A 20672-nucleotide genomic window follows, 5' to 3' on the forward strand; every position below is an offset into this window, starting at 1 on the left:
AAACAATATGCAAGGAATCAAACTTCTCATATATTCAATGCTCTTTATATGAAAGTTTTTATTATATCCCTCTTGGATGCCCATCATATTAGGACTAAATTCATAACCTAAGCAAATTACCATGATGTTTAAAGACTCTCAAAATAATATAAGTGAAGCATGAGAGTTCATCAATTTCTATAAAATAACACCACCACCGTGCTCTAAAAAGATATACGTGAAGCACTAGCGCAAAATTGCCTAGCTCAAAATATATAAAGTGAAGCACACAGAGTATTCTAATAAATTCACGATTAATGCGTGTCCCTCTCAAAAGGTGTGTACAGCAAGGATGATTGTGGCAAACTAAAAAGCAAAGACTCATATCATACAAGATGCTCCAAGCAAAACACATATCATGTGATGAATAAAAATATAGCCTCAAGTAAATTTACCGATGGATCGAAGACAAAAGAGGGGATGCCATCCGGGGCATCCCCAAGCTTAGATGCTTGGTCTGTTGGGGAACATTGCATGGAAAATAAAAAATTCTACGCACACGGAAGACCTATCCATGGAGAATAGCTACGAGAGGGGAGAGTATGTCTACGTACCCTCGTAGATCATTAAGCGGAAGCGTTTATCAACACGGTTGATGTAGTCGTACACCTTCACGATCCGCCCGGTCAAGTACCGAACATACGTCACCTCCGTGTTCAGCACACATTCAGCTCCATGACGTCCTCGCCTTCTTGATCCAGCAAGACAGGCGAAGTAGTAGATGAGTCCCGGCAGCACGACGGCATGGTGACGGTGGTGATGCAACTATCTCCGCAGGGCTTCGCCGAGCACTACGAAAATATGACCAAGGATGAACTAGTAGGAGAGGAGACAGTCTGGGGTTCCCCAAGGGGCCGGCGGCCACCTTGGGTGCCTGCCCTGGCCGTGCCCCCCCACATATATATAGGTGGGGGAAGGCAGGAGGGGGTGGCCCCCCCTTTCCTTTCTCTTAGGTGGAGGGAAGGCAGGAGGGGCTAGCCCTTCCCCCTTTCCTTCCCTAGGGTCGGCGGCCTAGAGGTGTGGTGCGCCAGCCCCTTGTGGGCTGGTGTGCTCCCCTCTTTTGGCCCATATAGCCCAATAACCCCCCGGGGGCCTCCCGGAACCCCTTCCCATGATCCGATGACTACCCGATACATTCTGAAACCTTTCCGGTGTCCAAATAGCATCGTCCTATATATCAATCTTTACCTCCGTACCATTCCGGAGCTCCTCGTCATGTGGCACCCCGGCTAAGAGCAACCGGTTTACCTTGCATTGCCAGCCCAGAGATCACGTCTTCTGGCAACACACAACATCTTGGTACAGAAAACAACCGCTTTATTGATACTAGCGGAACATAGTTCGATGTTACATCAAGTAGCAAGGCCAAGCAGCACACACGGTGCAGCTGAACAATATGTACATTATTTAGTGAACATAAAGGGGCCTCAATCACGGCAACTACGCGGCAGCGGAACGACGATGAAGCGGGACTCCATAGCATAGGGACACCGATGTGGACACGCAGCACTCCGATCCAGTTAGACTTTCCTGAAAGCTGGCATAACATGCTAGGTCAGTACATTGAATGTACTTGCAAGCTCACAACAAGCATAAACATAATGGCAAACAATATCATGACATTTAATCAAGTTAAATGCAGGTGAAAGCATACTACTCATGCCGTGCAACCAAAATTGTGCACCGAGTCCCTCGGACTATCTTACCAACGGGTTACCTCGTAACCAAACGGTGATCGCTCCCGGATCACTGATAACCCACAAGTATAGGGGATCGCAACCGTTTTCGAGGGTAGAGTATTCAACCCAAATTTATAGATTCGACACAAGGGGAGCCAAAGAATATTTGAAGGTATTAGCAACTGAGTTGTCAATTCAGTCACGCCTGGAGATTAATTATCTGCAGCAAAAGTGACCAGTAGCACAGTAATATGATGGTTTTGATAGTAGTGATAGCAGCACTAGTAATAGTAACAGTGGTAGCGGTATTTTGGTAGCAAGTGTAACAGTGATGATAGCAGTAGTAACTCAACAGAAACAATATAAGATAAATTCGTAGGCATTGGATCGGTGACTTGTTGGATGATATTCATCATGTGACAGTTGTAACCTAGGGCGATACGGCAGTAGCTCCAGTTCATCGATATAATATAGGCATGTATTCCGTAAATAGTCATACGTGCTTTATTAAAAGAACTCGCATGACATCTTTTGTCCTACCCTCCCATGGCAGCGGGGTCCATATTGGAAACTAAGGGAGATTAAGGCCTCCATTTAATAGAGAATCAGAACAAAGTATTAACACATAGTGAATACATGAACTCCTCAAACTACGGTCATCACCGGGAGTGGGCCTGGTTATTGTCACTCCGGGGTTGCCGGATCATAACACGTAGTAGGTGACTATAACTTGCAAGATCGGATCTGAAACATGGATATAATGATGAATTCATAAACGGTTTAGATCTGAATTCATGGCACCCGGGCCCAAAGTGACAAGCATTAAGCATAGCAAGGTCATAGCAACATCAATCTAAGAACATAGTGGATACAAGGGATCAAGCCCTAACAAAACTAACTCGATTACATGATGAATCTCATCCAACTCACCAACCAGCGAGCCTACGAAGGAATTACTCACTCCCGGTGGGGAGCATCATGGAATTGGCGATGAAGATGGGTTGGTGATGACGAAGAACGAAGACCCCCCCTCTCCGGAGCCCCAAACGGACTCCAGATCTGGCCTCCCGATGAAGAACAGAGGTGACGGCGGCTCCGTCTCGTGGAACGCGGTAATTCTTTCTCCCTCATTTTTTTTCCAGAAAATATGTGATTTATACTGTCGGAATCAGGGTCTGCGGGGCCACCAGGTGGGGACAACCCACCTGGGCGCGCGAGGAGAGGGGGCGTGCCCTGGTGGGTTGTGCCCACCCATGAGCCCCTCTCCGGTAGGTGTTGGCTCCAAAAATCCTCTTTTATTCCATAAAAATTCCTCGCAAAGTTTCGTTTTATTCTGAGAACTTTTATTTCTGCACAAAAACAACACCATGGTAGTTCTGCTAAAAATAGCGTCTGTCTGGGGTTAGTTTCATTCAAATCATGCAAATTAGAGTTCAAAACAAGAGGAAAAGCATGAGGAAAAGTAGATACGTTGGAGACGTATCAACTCCCCCAAACTTAAACATTTGCTTGTCCTAAAGCAATTCAGTTGATAAACTGAAAGTGAGAAAGAAAAACTTTTACGAACTTTTCTCTTGTTTGCATAAATAGGCTTAAATAGCACCCAGGTTTTCAGCCAACATTATAACTAACCTTGTCAACAATAACTCTTAAAGATTATATTAACTCATATCAATGACATAATCAGCTAGCGAGCAATAATAAGATATCTCAAACAGCAACATGTTGTCAAAACAACCATGATATAATATGACAATAGTGGTATCTCGCTAGCCCTTTCTGAGACTGCAAAACATAAATGCAGAGCACCTCCAAAGTTCAAGCAGCGACTAGACATTGTAATTCATGGTACAAAAGATCCAGTCATGATGCACCCAACATTAGCTATACATAATGCATAAATCATGACAATTGTGCTCTCTCAGTTTCTAGCGCTTGTTTCAGAAGGTGATGACACAACATAAAAGTAAATAGAAAGTCCCTTCGCAGAGGGAAGCGGTGATTTGTAGAGGTGCCAGAGCTCAGGTTTTAAAACAGATAAAAATGATATTTTGAGACATGCACCCTTCTTATTCACTTCACGACCATAAGTTCTCAACATCTTCCATGCTAAGCACGCTAGTGGCGGTTCCCAAGTGATAAGAGTAAAGGTTTTGACTCCATTGGGAGTTTTTATTTGATTATTCAAGAGATGAACTCTTTTTCATGTTTGCAGTTTGGGACTGGGCACCCCTATTACCGCCCATTTTCTCCTGCGACGGCGAGTGAATAAACACTCGACCTGAGAATAACCCGCTTAGCATGGAAGATATCGACCACCTCCTGTCGTTCCATGAACGATCCAGACACACAAAAAGGATAATTTTTAGAAGTTTTTAGAGGTGGCACATGCAAATTTACTTAGGATGACAGGGTAATACCGTATATAGGTAGGTATGGTGGACTCATCTGGAATAACTTTGGGTCCAAGGTTTTTGATGTACAAGCAGAGTTCCCACTTAGTACAGGCGAAGGCTAGCAATTAGATTGAGAAGCGGCCAGCTAGAGAGCAACAACGATCATAACCATGCATTATGCATAAGTAACATTGGACACTAGCATGAGTAGGATATGAACACCATGAACATAAATATCATAGAGGCTATGTTGGTTTTGATTCAACTACATGCATGAACATGTGCCAAGTCAAGCCACTCGAACATTCAGAGGAGGATACCATATCATCATACTACATCACAATAATTTTAACGCTATGTTGATATCCAAGATAAATCATTATCCACTCCTAGCTACTTATGCATGGCATGAGAAACTATAATATCTAATTGTCATTGCAAACATGTTTAATCATAACGGGGTGAAAGCATGGATACTAGGTTAAACATATTTACACAAACAGAACAAGTCGAGTTCATACCAGTTTCCCTTTGCCATGGCCAGTTCATCGAATATCGTCATTATTGCCTTTCACTTGCACGACCGAATGATATGAAAATAATAGTGCAAGAGTGCCATGGACTAAGCTGGAATCTACAAACATTTTATTCAACAGGAGAAGACAAGGTAAAATGGGCTCTTTATTAGTTCAACAGTTATTCATATGAGAGCCACTTAACATTTTCATCGTTGTCTTCTCCTCGGTAAGACTCCAATAAAAAGAAAAGAAATTCAGAGAAACACACTGAAATATTTTTGGAGTTTTTGGTTTTCTTGAGGAAGCAAATAAAAAGGGAAAATAAAAAATGAGAAAAACTATTTACGCGGGAAAGCTCCCAACAAGCAAAAGAAGAAAAAGGACATCTTTTTGGATTTCCTTTTTAAGTGCTACTACAAAGCATGCATAGAAAGTAAATTACTACAACTATTTTTTTTGTTTTTTCTAAAGTTTTTCAAACACACAAGAAGAAAGCAAGAAAATAAATCTAAGCATGGATGATACAATGAAAAAGTGTGAACACTGACAAATAGAATGATATAAGTGAACATGAATATAAAGTCGGTGAGAAACACGTACTGCCCCAAGCTTTGGCTTTGGCCTAGCTTGGTAGTCGATCAGTAGCCTGAATGGTAGTAGGGATCCTGGGGAGCAGGCATCCACTCATCCCACTGCTGAGGCTCCTCCTCAGCCTCTGCAGAAGCCTGAGCGTTCCGGTAGGCGATGATGTCCGCAGGCATAATCCTATATCCGCCCCTGGAAGCAGAATCAAACAAAGCAGGTGCAGGCAAAGGAATAACACCATGCGTTTTAACGCTAAAGACCAGGTTATAAGGAATGGCGATGTTAGGATGATCATGTGCAGGAAAGTGATGTTGTTCCGTGGCTGCACGGTCTAGGTAAACCTTAGTCAGAGGGTAATCATGAGGGCGTATCTCAACATTGAAGTGAGCCGCCAAACGAGTAGCAAAATCCCACCATGAATTTCACCCTAGGATTTATTAAGATGGAGGTGACGAGCCACAATAGCTCCCAAGCTATGAGTGTTGTCGCCTTCTAGTGCCCGACGTAAAACAACAAAGTCTGGTGCGCTGAGCGCACCTACTTTCTTTCTAGCAAGCAAGCACTTAGCAACAAATAAAGCAAAATAATGTACGGCAGGGATGTGTATGCTAGCAACAGTGGTAGCTGAAACCCCTCTCTCATCTCCCACTGTCAAGGTGCGATAAAAGTCCTCAAACCCAACCGGCCTAGGCTCAGCCAAGCTCCCATCATAAGGGATCATGCATATGTCACAAAATTCAGTAAGTGGTGTCTGATGGTTTTCAGCATATAAATCAAAGCTCACTTCAGGAGGATTATTTCTAGGCAAGAAAGTAAAGCTTTGAACAAAGATGTTTGTGAGGATTTGATGCTGGTCACACTCATCTGTGATGAAGCCGGTGAGGCCGGCATTAGCAATATATTGCATGAACTCCTGAAGGATTCCAAGCTCTTCCAAGAATGGGGTGTACGGCCATTCGCACGGCCGTACCTCCGCCAACCTCCGAGGGTGGAGATCACTGTCAGAAGACTCCCCAATAACACCCTTGGAGTTCTTCTTAGAAGCAAACTTCCTGAAGATATTCATGTTCGCGTACAATTTTCCTATGAACAAAAATCTGAAATTTTTAGTCCACACAATTTTCTCAACAAAACTTCACAAAATTGATAGCAACTACTCATAGGGATACATAGAGGCCATAGCAAGCATTCAAACTACTTAGAACACTAAGAATTCAACATGCAAGCTCATCTACAGCAGCACCAAGAGTAGCTAATTATTCAAAGTATAAACCACTAAAACAAAAACTAATTGGACAAACGGTGGAGTCACATACGAAGCAACAATCCCCCGAAACAGTTTCGGAAACGGAGCTTCGAGCAAAGAGATCAAAATCCGCGGGTTTGAGAGCAAGAACACGGGAGAGAGAGCAATGGTGATTTTTTTCTGGAGGTAATTGATGATGTGGGCTAAAGAGTAAGTGAGGGGTCCACGTGGGGACCACAACCCACCAGGGCGGGCCTGGGGGTCCTGGCGCACCCAGGTGGGTTGTGCCCACCTGGTGCACCTCCCTCTGGTATTATTTGCACCAAAAATTCAGGAAAAATCGTGTAAAATTTTCACAGCATTCTGAGCACTTTTATTTTTGGGTCATTTTTTATTGCATGGGAAATTCAGAAAACAGATAAAACATGGCATTTTATTTTATTCAACTAATAAAAACAGAAAACAAAAAGTAGGGACAGGTAGTGCTTACTAAATTCATCAACTTCATACCGCTCAAAAATGATTCATTAATAAGGTTGATCAGGTCTTATTAACAACCACTTTCGATTAGCATGAAACCGAAGAACTTTTGTAAATCACTAAGTTACCTCAATGGGGATATGAATGTCCCTAACAATAAGCATTTCATATTTCTTTTTGACAGTAGGTAGAGGTATTTGAAAACTTCCAATAGCAATTGTCGGAGATTTTTCAATAACATTAATACCATTCACTTGGAATTGTTTCTTCGGAAAGTGCACCGCATGCTCATTACCATTAATATGAAAAGTGACCTTGCTTTTATTGCAATCATAACAGCCCCTGCAATATTCAAGAAGGGTCTACCAAGGATAATCAACATGTTGCCATCCTCAGGCATCTCAAGTATAACAAAGTCAGTCAAAATAGTAACATTAGCAACAACAACGGGCACATCCTCACAGATACCGATATGTATGGCAGTTGATTTGTCAGCCATTTGCAAAGATATTTCAGTAGGTGTGAGTTTATTCAAGTCAAGTCTTTTATATAAAGATAAAGGCATAACATTAACACCAGCTCCTAAATCACACAAAGCAGTTTTCACATAATTCTTTTTGATGGAGCAGGGTATAGTTGGTATTCCCGGATCTCCAAGTTTTTTAGGTACTCCATCTTTGAAAGTATAATTAGCAAGCATAGTGGAGATTCCAGCTTCCGGTATTTTTCTCTTATTAGTGATGATGTCTTTCATGTACTTTGCATAGGGAGGCATTTTCAAGATATTAGTCAAGCGAGTATGCAAAAAGACTGGCCTCAGCATTTCAGCAAAGCGTTCAAATTCTTCATCATCATTCTTTTTAGTTGACTTGGGTGGAAAAGCCATAGGTTTTTGAACCCACGGTTCTCTTTCTTTATCGTGTTTTCTAGCCACAAAGTCTCTTTTTATCATATCTTTTATTCTTAGGTTGTGGGTTATCAAGATCAACATGTGGTTCTATCTCAACATCATTATCTGGTTCTTTTTCATTTGGTTGAGCATCTTCATGAACATCAGCATTATCTTTTTCATTATCATTAGGTGGATGTCTAGTACCAGATTGAGTTTCAGCATCAGACATAGAAGTTTCATTTTCATTATCAAGAGGGTTTTCTATTTCAGGTTCACTAGAAGTGTGCAAAGTCCTATCATTTTTCTTCTTCTTTTTCTTTCTAGAAGGACTAGGTGCACTAGTGTTCTTTCTTTGTGAGTCTTGTTCAATTCTTTTTGGGTGTCCCTCAGGATAAAGTGGTTCCTGAGTCATTTTACCTCCTCTAGTTGCAACTCTAACAGCAAAGTCGTGCATATTATTATTCATTTCATCAAGCAATTCTCTTCGTGATTTAGCAACTTGTTCTAACTGAGTTTGAACCATAGAAGCATGTTTTCTAACACCTCTAACATCATTTGAGATCTAAATAACAAGTCACTCAAGCGAGCAATCATATCAGAATTGTATTTCAATTGTTTCATAACATTTGCATTGAAGTGATCTTGTTTTCTAATGTAATTTTCAAACTCATAAAGGCATTGGCTAGGATTATCATTTTCATTGAACTTCATAAAAGAATTTACCTCTACCACCTTAGGAAGTGGTGGTGTATTAAGCCCATGTATTTCTTCAATAGGAGGTACATTTTTAACATCCTCAGCTTTAATACCTTTTTCCTTCATAGATTTCTTTGCCTCTTGCATATCTTCAGGACTGAGATACAATATGCCCCTCTTCTTTGGAGTGGGTTCAGCGGGTGGTTCAGGAAGAGTCCAATCATCATAATTTTTCAATATGTTATTCAATAATTCTTCAGCTTGAGCAATTGTTCGTTCCCTGAAAACACAACCAACACAACTATCTAGGAAGTCCCTAGAAGCATCGGTTAGTCCATTATAGAAGATATCAAGTATGTCATTTTTCTTAAGAGGGTGATCAGGCAAAGCATTAAGTAATTGGCAAAGCCTCCCCCCAAGCTTGTGGGAGACTCTCTTCTTTAGTTTGCACAAAGTTAAATATTTCCTGTAAGGCAGCTTGTTTCTTATGAGCAGGAAAATATTTTTCAGAGAAGTAATAAATCATATCCTGGGGACTACACACACAACCAGGAGTAAGAGTATTGTACCAAGCTTTAGCATCACCCTTTAATGAGAAAGGAAATAATTTGAGAATAAAGTAATAGCGAGTTTTCCCATCATGAGTAAAAAGGGTGGCTATATAATTCAACTTAGTAAGATGTGTCACAACAGTTTCAGTTCATAACCATGGAGGATCAGATTCAACCAAAGTAACTAACTCTGGGTCGACAGAGAATTCATAATCCTTATCAGCAATACAGATAGGTGAAGTAGCAAACTTAGGATCATACTTCATTCTAGCATTCAGAGATTTCTCTTTATACTTGCATAGTAATTTCTCTAGATCATGTCTATCCTTACAAGCAAGAATATCTCTAGATGTTTCCTCATTCATAACATAACCTTCCGGTACCTTGGCCAATTCATATCTAGGAAGGCTAGTTCTAGCAGGTGTTTCAAGAGTTTCAGTTTCAAGCTCATCATCAGATTCAACAACATCATGTTGTATTACTCTAGCAATTTGTTCATCAAGAAATTCACCAAGTGTCACATCATCATTATCAAGCATGGTACTAGCATCATCATAAGAATCATTCATAGCAGAAGTAGAATCATCAATAACTTGCGACATATTAGAATTGATAGCATGTGGTGGTGTTGCAAGTTTACTCATAACAGAAGGTGAATCTAAAGCAGAACTGGATGGCAGTTCCTTACCTCCCCTCGTTTTAGAGGGATAAATCTTAGTCTTCGGATCCTTCAGATTCTTCATAGTGATAATATGATAATAATCCCAAGTGACTCAATAAATATTGCTATGCTCCCCGGCAATGGTGCCAGAAAAAGGTCTTGATAACCCACCAGTATAGGGGATCGCAACAGTTTTTGAAGGTAGAGTATTCAACCCAAATTTATAGATTCGACACAAGGGGAGCCAAAGAATATTTGAAGGTATTAGCAACTGAGTTGTCAATTCAGTCACACCTGGAGATTAATTATCTGCAGCAAAAGTGATCAGTAGCACAGTAATATGATGGTTTTGATAGTAGTGATAGCAGCAATAGTAACAGTAACAGTGATAGCGGTATTTTGGAAGCAAGTGTAACAGTGATGATAGCAGTAGTAACTCAGCAGAAACAATATAAGATAAATTCATAGGCAATGGATCGGTGACTTGTTGGATGATATTCATCATGTGACAGTTATAACCTAGGGTGATATGGCACTAGCTCCAGTTCATCGATATAATGTAGGCATGTATTCCGTAAATAGTCATACGTGCTTTATTAAAAGAACTTGCATGACATCTTTTGTCCTACCCTCCCGTGGCAGCGGGGTCCATATTGGAAACTAACACTACTGGAATTAGCTTCTTTGCCGTCTGCCAACTCTTTGCCGTCCACTTGCTGACAGCAAAGAAGTTCTTTGCCGTCAGCCACAGGAAAATGGACGGCAAAGATGTGGCTGATGGCAAACAAGGTCTTTGCCATCAGCCAGTTCTTTGCCGCCCGCTGGCTGACGGCAAAGAATCTTTGCTGTCCGCTAGCAGACGGCAAAGAGGTGGGTGGGTCCAGTTATTGTTTAACCAACTCAAGCCCACTGGCCCCACCTCTTTGCCGACCGCAAGCGGACGGCAAAGAATCTTTGCCGACCATTGGCTGATGTCAAAGAGGCGGGTACGTAACGGCCGTCCCGCCCCGTCCTCTGTCTCTTCTTTCCACTCTCTCATTCCCTCCCCACCCACACCCGCGCCGCCTTCGCCGACCCCGTCTGTCGTAGCCGGCCGCCCCGCACTCGTCTCCCGCGGCCCCCCAACCTCCACCGCACCCCCGCCGCCCTTCCACGTCGCCCCGCGCCCCGCCCCCCTCCCCTCCGTCGCCATCCCCCACCCACACCGGCCCGCGCCGCCGCCGCCGACCGCGTCCGACGCAGCCGGCCGCCCCGCACCCCTCCCCGACCTCCACCGCAGCCCCGCCGCCTCTTCCACGCCGGCCAGCCGCGCCGCGGCCGTCCCCGCCCCGTCGCCGTCCTCGCCCCGTCCCGTCGCGGCCGTCTGGCCTCCCCCTCCACCGGGTCGCCGCCTCCTGCAGCGGCCGCCACAGCCATCCGGCCTCCCCCTCCACCAGGTGAGCTCCTCCCCCTTTTTTGTTTAATTAGTTTCTTTTTGTTTCTTTTAGTTTTGTTTCTGTTTTAGTTATAGTTATAGTTATAGTTTATTTTATTTTAGATTAGTTTTAGTTTTAGTTTAGTTTATTTTAGATTAATTTTAGTTTTAGTTTAGAAGAAGTAGAAGGAGGAGGGAGGAACAGGAGGAGGGAGAAGAAGAAAGAAGAAAAGAAGAAGAGGAAAAAGGAGAAGAAGAGGAAAAAGGAGAAGAAGAAGAAGAAGAAGAAGAAGAGGAGGAGGAGGAGGAGGAGGAGGAGGAGGAGAAAGAAGAAGAAGAAGAAGAAGAAGAAGAAGAAGAAGAAGAAGAAAGAGGAGAGGAGGAGAAGAAGAAGAAGAAGAAAGAGGAGAGGAGGAGAAGAAGAAGAAGAAAAGGAAAAAAGAGACCCCGACCCCCGACACACGACACCCCGACACCCCGGCACGACACCCCGACCCCGACCCCCGACACCCTGACACCACACCCCGACCCACACCCCGACCCCGACCCCGACACCCTGACACCCCGACACGACACCCCGACCCCGACACCCCGACACCCTGACACCACAACCCGACCCGACCACCGACACCCCGACACCTGACACCCCGACCACCGACACCATGACACCACACCCACCCTTACCCCCGACCTCCGGCACCCTGACACCACACCCCGACCCCGACCCTGACAACCAGACACCCCGACCCCGACCCCGACACCCTAACACCACACTCCGACCCCATATATATTTGTGTTGATCGGGTGTATTTTTATTATGTTCATGATTATGATACACTTAAATTATATACATATTATTGTGTTCATGTTAGGTATCCAAATTTTTTATGTTGTACTAATCTTTTTTACTTTTTGTCATTGCAGGTGTTGACAGGATGGTGGGCAAGGGTCCAGAGCGCCCCGATCCTCCTGCGAGCGCTACTGGGAGGGGTGGTTGCATTATTCCAGCCCAGCCCCTCCGGAGAGCGCTGCTAGACAGTATGCAGACAACTGCGGTGGGCGCTTCTTCTTCGGCTGGGAGAGGTCGGGGGAGGACGAAGAAGGTTGGTAGAGGTGGATGTGGCAGCGGGAGAGGTAGGAAGGCTGCTATTCCTTCCTCCCCGCCACCCTTAGCTGATTCACCCGACCACAGGACTGCTCCGTTTGACGTGGACCCGTCTCGGACTCCGGTCCATGAGCCTCCGGTCGCCGATCCTTCGCTCCAGCAGACTCGGGTCGCTAATCCTTCACCCCACCTGACTCGGGTTGCCGATCCTTCACCCCACGTGAGTCCAGTCCCAAAGTCTTCGTCCCAGAAGACTCCGATCTCGGAGGGTTCTTCCCACGAGACTCCGGAGGCTAATGGCCATAGTGATGGTAGCGAGGACACCTTTTCTGATGATAGCTACAGCGGCGACGAGCTGGTTGAGAAGGGCAAGAAGGTCTACAAGTGTGGCTGTACAAAGCTCCTGCTCGTGCCGGCGACCCCCGACCAGAGGTGGTTCATTGCGCCTAAAGGGTTGAAGTAAGCGCATTTAATATTTTTTAACCTTTTGCCTTCATGTTCCTTCAAATTAATATATAATGCATTGGCCTTGTCATACTGCAGGGGCTGGGTATACCCCCGTGGTGTCCGCAGGCCCAACGAGGTCCTTGGTGCGATTTGCCGGCAGCACTTCCCTGGGTGGGTCACGTTGCCCGGTGAGGGTCAGGTTCCAGAGCTAGCACTAAGCTGGGAGCTGTACTCAGTTGCCCCGGCCCCGCCGGGGGAGATGGTCGGCGGTGTCTTGTGCGAGACGGTGGCCGACATGGTGTTCCGTCGGTTTTGGGTAATTTCTCCTTTACAGAATTAAAAGTCAACACTACCTAGTAATTACCTAGTGATTGTACTAATCAGTGTTGTCTTGTTTGATTGCAAACCTTCTACAGGGTTTCAGAGGGAGAGCAGGAGGCCGCGTCTATGGTTATCGAAACCGAGTGCAAGCTCCTACTTCAGAACTTACGACACGAGGCTCGGGTGCAGGCCGTTCGAGACTACTACGCCTCGAAGGGTATTAGGAGGGCCAAGGCGAAGTGTCGCGGCAAGTTTCTTAGTAAGGAGAAGTACATGCAGGTAATTACCTATTCTTAAGGCCTTGAACTAAGTTTTCTTGATTTGATTCGTAGGCGTAGCGCTGAAATTCCTCTTGACTAACTTAGGTGCCCCCGAGATGGTGTGTGGATAAGATGGACTGTTGGGAGGCGTTGGTGGATGCGTGGTGCTCTCCCGAATGGCCAGTCGAACACCAGAGGGCCAAGGATAAGCGCGACCAAATGGAAGGTGTGCCACACCATCAAGGGAGCTCCAACCTGTTTGAGTACGGGGATAACTGGGTATGTGGTTTGCTACATGATTCATGCAATTTCATTCTTCATGCTAGCATTTATCCCTTCCAAAATGACTTAATATGCTTAGTTAGTTAAAAAATGGCATAACTACCTTGGATAGTTCATTTATTACATATTTAGCTCCAAAATGACATCATAACCTTAGATAGCTCTATAAAATGACTTTATATGCTTTAGTTAGTTAAAAAAATGGCATAACTACCTTCGATAGCTCAATAACGACCTAAACTAATCTTAGCTAGTTCATTCATGACATAATTAGCTATAAAATGACATAATAACCTTAGATAGCTCTATAAAATGACTTAATATGAGAAGGTTACTAAAAAATGGCATAGCTACCTTTGATAGCTCAATAACGACCTAAAGTAATCTTAGCTAGTTCATTCATGACATAATTAGCTCTAAAATGACATAATAACATTGGATAGCTCTATAATGACATAATTACCATACTTTGGTCAAAAAATGGCATAATAATCTTGGTTACCTCGAAAATGACCTAAACTTAGCTTATTTTCCTCGAAAATGACATAATAACCTTTCTTAGCTCCAAAATGACCTATTTACATAGCAATATCATTCTTCATGCTAGCTTGAGCCCTTAACTAATATTTTGTTCCTCTCTCTCAGGCGCACCACCACAAGAAGCCTGTGCCAAGTCTGTTCGACCTCTATGGCATGGCCCATATGGCCCCGTACAAGAAGGCCAAGCCATTCACGGAGTCTGACCTAGATGATCCAGAGAGCTTCACCAACAAGTCCTCCCACCACAAGCTTGTGAAGTACAGAGACGAGGGGAAGGCGAGGAAAGGGGAGGACTTTAACCCGAGCCAGGATCCTTTTGATACAGAGCTAGTGATGATATCTAGTGGCGGGAGGTCCCATGGCTCTCAAGCCATTGGTGATGGACTGATACGTTGTCCTAAGACTCTCCCGCAGATCAAGAAGCGCCTGAGTAGCTCTGATCCTGAGATAACGCCTCGTGCACGGCCCGCGGAGCTCGCCATGGCGGTTAGTTATATGGACTCTCTCACCTTTCCTCCATTACATTGTGTGTGCGTCCGTCGATGATTACAATGCTAACGAGGAGTGGTGTGTTGCAGGCTATTGTTAAGAAAGAGAGATTGAAGACGCAGGCGCTTCTGGACAAGGCAAAAAGGGAGGCACAAAGGGAGGCGACGGAGAGGGAGAGGGAGATGGAGGAGAGGACGGCTAAGCTGTTGGAGGAGGAGAGGAACCGGAATGACAGCGCTAACCGGGCCCTATACGGGCTCATCGTGGTACGTTTCTCGTGCATATTAGCCCAATCATGCATGTAATGTTCGCAAGGACTATCTAATATGACTGACTCGTGAGAACCAAATGTGCAGACCATGTGCGAGAAAAACGGTCAGGCCCCTCCGCCGATGCCCCAGATTGCTCCGGCCACCACGGTGAGTTTGATTTGAATGGTCGTTGCTTACTACTATTCATATTTCAGTTTGCGAACTTGCTAATGAGACATTATTGGAAATGATCTTTGGTGCAGCATGGCTCCCGACAAGCATCGACCACTCCTTCTGCCAATGCCGGAACCCCGACCGGTCCTTCACCTCCGTCTGGCACTGGCGCAGCCCCGACAATTCCTACTCCTCCGTGATAACGGTATTTTTCTTCTTATTTAGCATGTTTAGTCCATTTATGACTTAATTTAGCCTATTTAGTCCAAAAATGACATAATAAGATGAAGAAAATCAAGGAAGAGGAAGGAAAGAAGGAATAGGAAGAAAAGAAGAAGAAGAAGATCTTCTTCTTCTTCTAGCCTTCTTCTTCTCCTCCTCCTTCTTCTTCTTCTTCTTCTTCTTCTTCTAGTTTTCTTCTTCTTCTTCTACAAAATGAAGTTAGCTCTAAGTTATATCAAAAATGGCATAATATGCTTAGTTAGGTCAAAAATGGCATAATTAGGTAGGTAAGCTCAAAAATGGCATTTTTCTTCTTATTTAGCCTATTTAGTCCATTTATGACATAATTTCGCCTATTTAGTCCACAAATGACATAATAAGATGAAGAAAATCAAGGAAGAGGAAGAAAAGAAGGAATAGGAAGAAAAGAAGAAGAAGAAAAGAAGAAGAAGAAGAAGAAAAGAAGAAGAAGAAGTTAGAAGAAGAAGAAGAAGAAGAAGAAGGAGAAGAATCCTTCTTCTTCTTCTTCTTCTAACTTCTTCTTCTTCTAGTTTTCTTCTTCTTCTCCAAAATGAAGTTAGCTCTAAGTTATATCTCATAATATGCTTAGTTAGGTCAAAAAAGGCATAATTAGCTAGGTAAGCTCAAAAATGGCATTTTTCTTCTTATTTAGCCTATTTAGTCCATTTATGACATAATTTAGCCTATTTAGTCCACAAATGACATAATAAGATGAAGAAAATTCAGGAAGAGGAAGAAAAGAAGGAATAGGAAGAAAAGAAGAAGAAGAAAAAGAAGAAGAAGAAGAAAAGAAGAAGAAAAGAAGAAGAAGAAGTTCTTCTTCTAGTCTTCTTCTTCTTCTTCTTCTAGTTTTCTTCTTCTTCTCCAAAATGAAGTTAGCTCTAAGTTATATCAAAATGGCATAATATGCTTAGTTCACTAAAAAATGGCATAATTAGCTAGGTTAGCTCTATTTTACCTAAGTATGCTTACTTCTTCTTCTTCTTCTTCTTCTTCATTTTCTTCTTCTTCTTCATTTTCTTCTTCTTCTTCTTCTGATTCTAGTCTTCTTCTTCTAACTTTTTTGTTTCCCATTTTGCAGATTTAATTCACTATATGGAAGCTTGCATGGATGGACTGCTTGTTTCCCTTTTCTTTTTTTTTCGTTTGTATCGATGAAAAATGTGGAACTTGTTATATGGATGCAAGGAACAATGTGTTGGATGAACATTGTGATGTTACTGTACTATGTATGGATGGAACTCTGTTTCTTATTATGTATGTATGTTGTCATGGATGGAGCTATGTGTTGGACACATCATATGTCTGTTGACTAAACCTCTCCCTAGAGCAAAACATGATCAACACCAGAACTCTATGGGTGTTCGATTCATCACAATGTAACTAGATTATTGACTCTAGTGCAAGTGGGAGACTGTTGGAAATATGCCCTAGAGGCAATAATAAATGGTTATTATTATATTTCTTTGTTCATGATAATTGTCTATTGTTCATGCTATAATTGTATTATCCGAAAATCGTAATACATGTGTGAATACATAGACCATAACGTGTCCCTAGTAAGCCTCTAGTTGACTAGCTCGTTGATCAACAGATAGTCATGGTTTCCTGACTATGGACATTGGATGTCATTGATAACGGGATCACATCATTAGGAGAATGATGTGATGGACAAGACCCAATCCTAAGCATAGCACAAAAGATCGTGTAGTTCGTTTGCTAGAGCTTTTCCAATGTCAAGTATCATTTCCTTAGACCATGAGATCGTGCAACTCCCGGATGCCGTAGGAGTGCTTTGGGTGTGCCAAACGTCACAACGTAACTGGGTGACTATAAAGGTGCACTACGGGTATCTCCGAAAGTGTCTGTTGGGTTGGCACGGATCGAGACTGGGATTTGTCACTCCGTATGACGGAGAGGTATCTCTGGGCCCACTCGGTAATGCATCATCATAATGAGCTCAATGTGACTAAGGAGTTAGCCACGGGATCATGCATTACGGTACGAGTAAAGTGACTTGCCGGTAACGAGATTGAACAAGGTATTGGGATACCGACGATCGAATCTCGGGCAAGTAACGTACCGATTGACAAAGGGAATTGTATACGGGATGGATTGAATCCTCGACATCGTGGTTCATCCGATGAGATCATCGTGGAACATGTGGGAGCCAACATGGGTATCCAGATCCCGCTGTTGGTTATTGACCGGAGAGGCGTCTCGGTCATGTCTGCATGTCTCCCGAACCCGTAGGGTCTACACACTTAAGGTTCGGTGACGCTAGGGTTGTAGAGATATTAGTATGCGGAAACCCGAAAGTTGTTCGGAGTCCCGGATGAGATCCCGGACGTCACGAGGAGTTCCGGAATGGTCCGGAGGTGAAGAATATATATAGGAAGTCCAGTTTCGGCCACCGGGAAAGTTTCGGGGGTTATCGGTATTGTACCGGGACCACCGGAAGGGTCCCGGGGTCCACCGGGTGGGGCCACCTATCCCGGAGGGCCCCATGAGCTGAAGTGGGAGGGGAACCAGCCCCTAGTGGGCTGGTGCGCCCCCCATGGGCCTCCCCCTGCGCCTAGGGTTGGAAACCCTGGGGGTGGGGGCGCCCCACCTGACTTGGGGGGGGGAAGTTTCCCCCCCTTGGCCGCCGCCCCCCCATAGATGGGATCCCAGGGCCGGCGCCCCCCAGGGGGCCTATATAAAGGGGGGGGAGTGAGGGCTGCTGTACCCTAGCCCTTGGCGCCTCCCTCTCCCTCCCATGACACCTCTCTCTCCCGCTTGCGCTTGGCGAAGCCCTGCCGGGATCCCCGCTACTTCCACCACCACGCCGTCGTGCTGCTGGATCTTCATCAACCTCTCCTTCCCCCTTGCTGGATCAAGAAGGAGGAGACATCGCTGCTCCGTACGTGTGTTGAACGCGGAGGTGCCGTCCATTCGGCACTCGGTCATCGGTGATTTGGATCATGACGAGTACGACTCCATCAACCCCGTTCACTAGAACGCTTCCGCTCGCGATCTACAAGGGTATGTAGATGCACTCCTTCCCTCTCGTTGCTAGTAGACTCCATAGATGGATCTTGGTGATGCGTAGAAAATTTTAAAATTCTGCTACGATCCCCAACAGTGGCATCATGAGCCAGGCCTATGCGTAGTTACTATGCACGAGTAGAACACAAAGCAGTTGTGGGCGTAGATGTTGTCAATTTTTCTTGCCACTACTAGTCTTATCTTGTTTCGGCGGTATTGTGGGATGAAGCGGCCCGGACCGACCTTACACGTACGCTTACGTGAGACAGGTTCCACCGACTGACATGCACTAGTTGCATAAGGTGGCTAGCGGGTGTCTGTCTCTCCCACTTTAGTCGGAACGGATTCGATGAAAAGGGTCCTTATGAAGGGTAAATAGAAATTGGCATATCACGTTGTGGTTTTACGTAGGTAAGAAACGTTCTTGCTAGAAACCTATAGAAGCCACGTAAAAACTTGCAACAACAATTAGAGGACGTCTAACTTGTTTTTGCAGCATGTGCCTTGTGATGTGATATGGCCAGAAGATGTGATGAATGATATATGTGATGTATGAGATTGATCATATTCTTGTAATAGGAATCACGACTTGCATGTCGATGAGTATGACAACCGGCAGGAGCCATAGGAGTTGTCTTTATTTTTTGTATGACCTGCGTGTCATTGAATAACGCCATGTAAATTACTTTACTTTATTGCTAAACGCGTTAGCCATAGAAGTAGAAGTAATCGTTGGCGTGACAACTTCATGAAGACACAATGATGGAGATCATGATGATGGAGATCATGGTGTCATGCCGGTGACGAAGATGATCATGGCGCCCCGAAGATGGAGATCAAAGGAGCAAAATGATATTGGCCATATCATGTCACTATTTGATTACATGTGATGTTTATCATGTTTTGCATCTTATTTGCTTAGAACGACGGTAGTAAGTAAGATGATCCCTTATAATAATTTCAAGAAAGTGTTCCCCCTAACTGTGCACCGTTGCGAAGGTTCGTTGTTTCGAAGCACCACGTGATGATCGGGTGTGATAGATTCTAACGTTCGCATACAACGGGTGTTGACGAGCCTAGCATGTACAGACATGGCCTCGGAACACACGCAATACACTTAGGTTGACTTGACGAGCCTAGCATGTACAGACATGGCCTCGGAACACGGAAGACCGAAAGGTCGAGCATGAGTCGTATAGAAGATACGATCAACATGGAGATGTTCACCGATCTTGACTAGTCCGTCTCACGTGATGATCGGACACGGCCTAGTTAACTCGGATCATGTTTCACTTAGATGACTAGAGGGATGTCTATCTGAGTGGGAGTTCATTGAATAATTTGATTAGATGAACTTAATTATCATGAACTTAGTCTAAAATCTTTACAATATGTCTTGTAGATCAAATGGCCCACGTTGTCCTCAACTTCAACGCGTTCCTAGAGAAAACCAAGCTGAAAGATGATGGCAGCAACTATACGGACTGGGTCCGGAACCTGAGGATCATCCTCATAGCTGCCAAGAAAGATTATGTCCTAGAAGCACCGCTAGGTGAAGCACCCATCCCAGAGAACCAAGACGTTATGAACGCTTGGCAATCACGTGCTGATGATTACTCCCTCGTTCAGTGCGGCATGCTTTACAGCTTAGAACCGGGGCTCCAAAAGCGTTTTGAGAAACATGGAGCATATGAGATGTTCGAAGAGCTGAAAATGGTTTTCCAAGCTCATGCCCGGGTCGAGAGATATGAAGTCTCCGACAAGTTCTTCAGTTGTAAAATGGAGGAAAATAGTTCTGTCAGTGAGCACATACTCAGAATGTCTGGGTTACACAACCGCTTGTCTCAGCTGGGAGTGAATCTCCCGGATGACGCGGTCATTGACATAATCCTTCAGTCGCTTCCACCAAGCTACAAGAGCTTTGTGATGAACTTCAATATGCAGGGGATGGAAAAGACCATTCCTGAGGTATATTCAATGCTGAAATCAGCGGAGGTGGAGATCAAAAAGGAACATCAAGTGTTGATGGTGAATAAAACCACTAAGTTCAAGAAAGGCAAGGGTAAGAAGAACTTCAAGAAAGACGGCAAGGGAGTTGCCGCGCCCGGTAAGCCAGTTGCCGGGAAGAAGCCAAGGAATGGACCCAAGCCTGAGACTGAGTGCTTTTATTGCAAGGGAAGTGGTCACTGGAAGCGGAACTGCCCCAAATACTTAGCGGACAAGAAGGCCGGCAACACCAAAGGTATATGTGATATACATGTAATTGATGTGTACCTTACCAGTACTCGTAGTAGCTCCTGGGTATTTGATACCGGTGCGGTTGCTCATATTTGTAACTCAAAACAGGAGCTGCGGAATAAGCGGAGACTGGCGAAG

This window comes from Triticum aestivum, chromosome 5D (assembly GCF_018294505.1).
Source record: "Triticum aestivum cultivar Chinese Spring chromosome 5D, IWGSC CS RefSeq v2.1, whole genome shotgun sequence".
NCBI lineage: Eukaryota > Viridiplantae > Streptophyta > Magnoliopsida > Poales > Poaceae > Triticum > Triticum aestivum.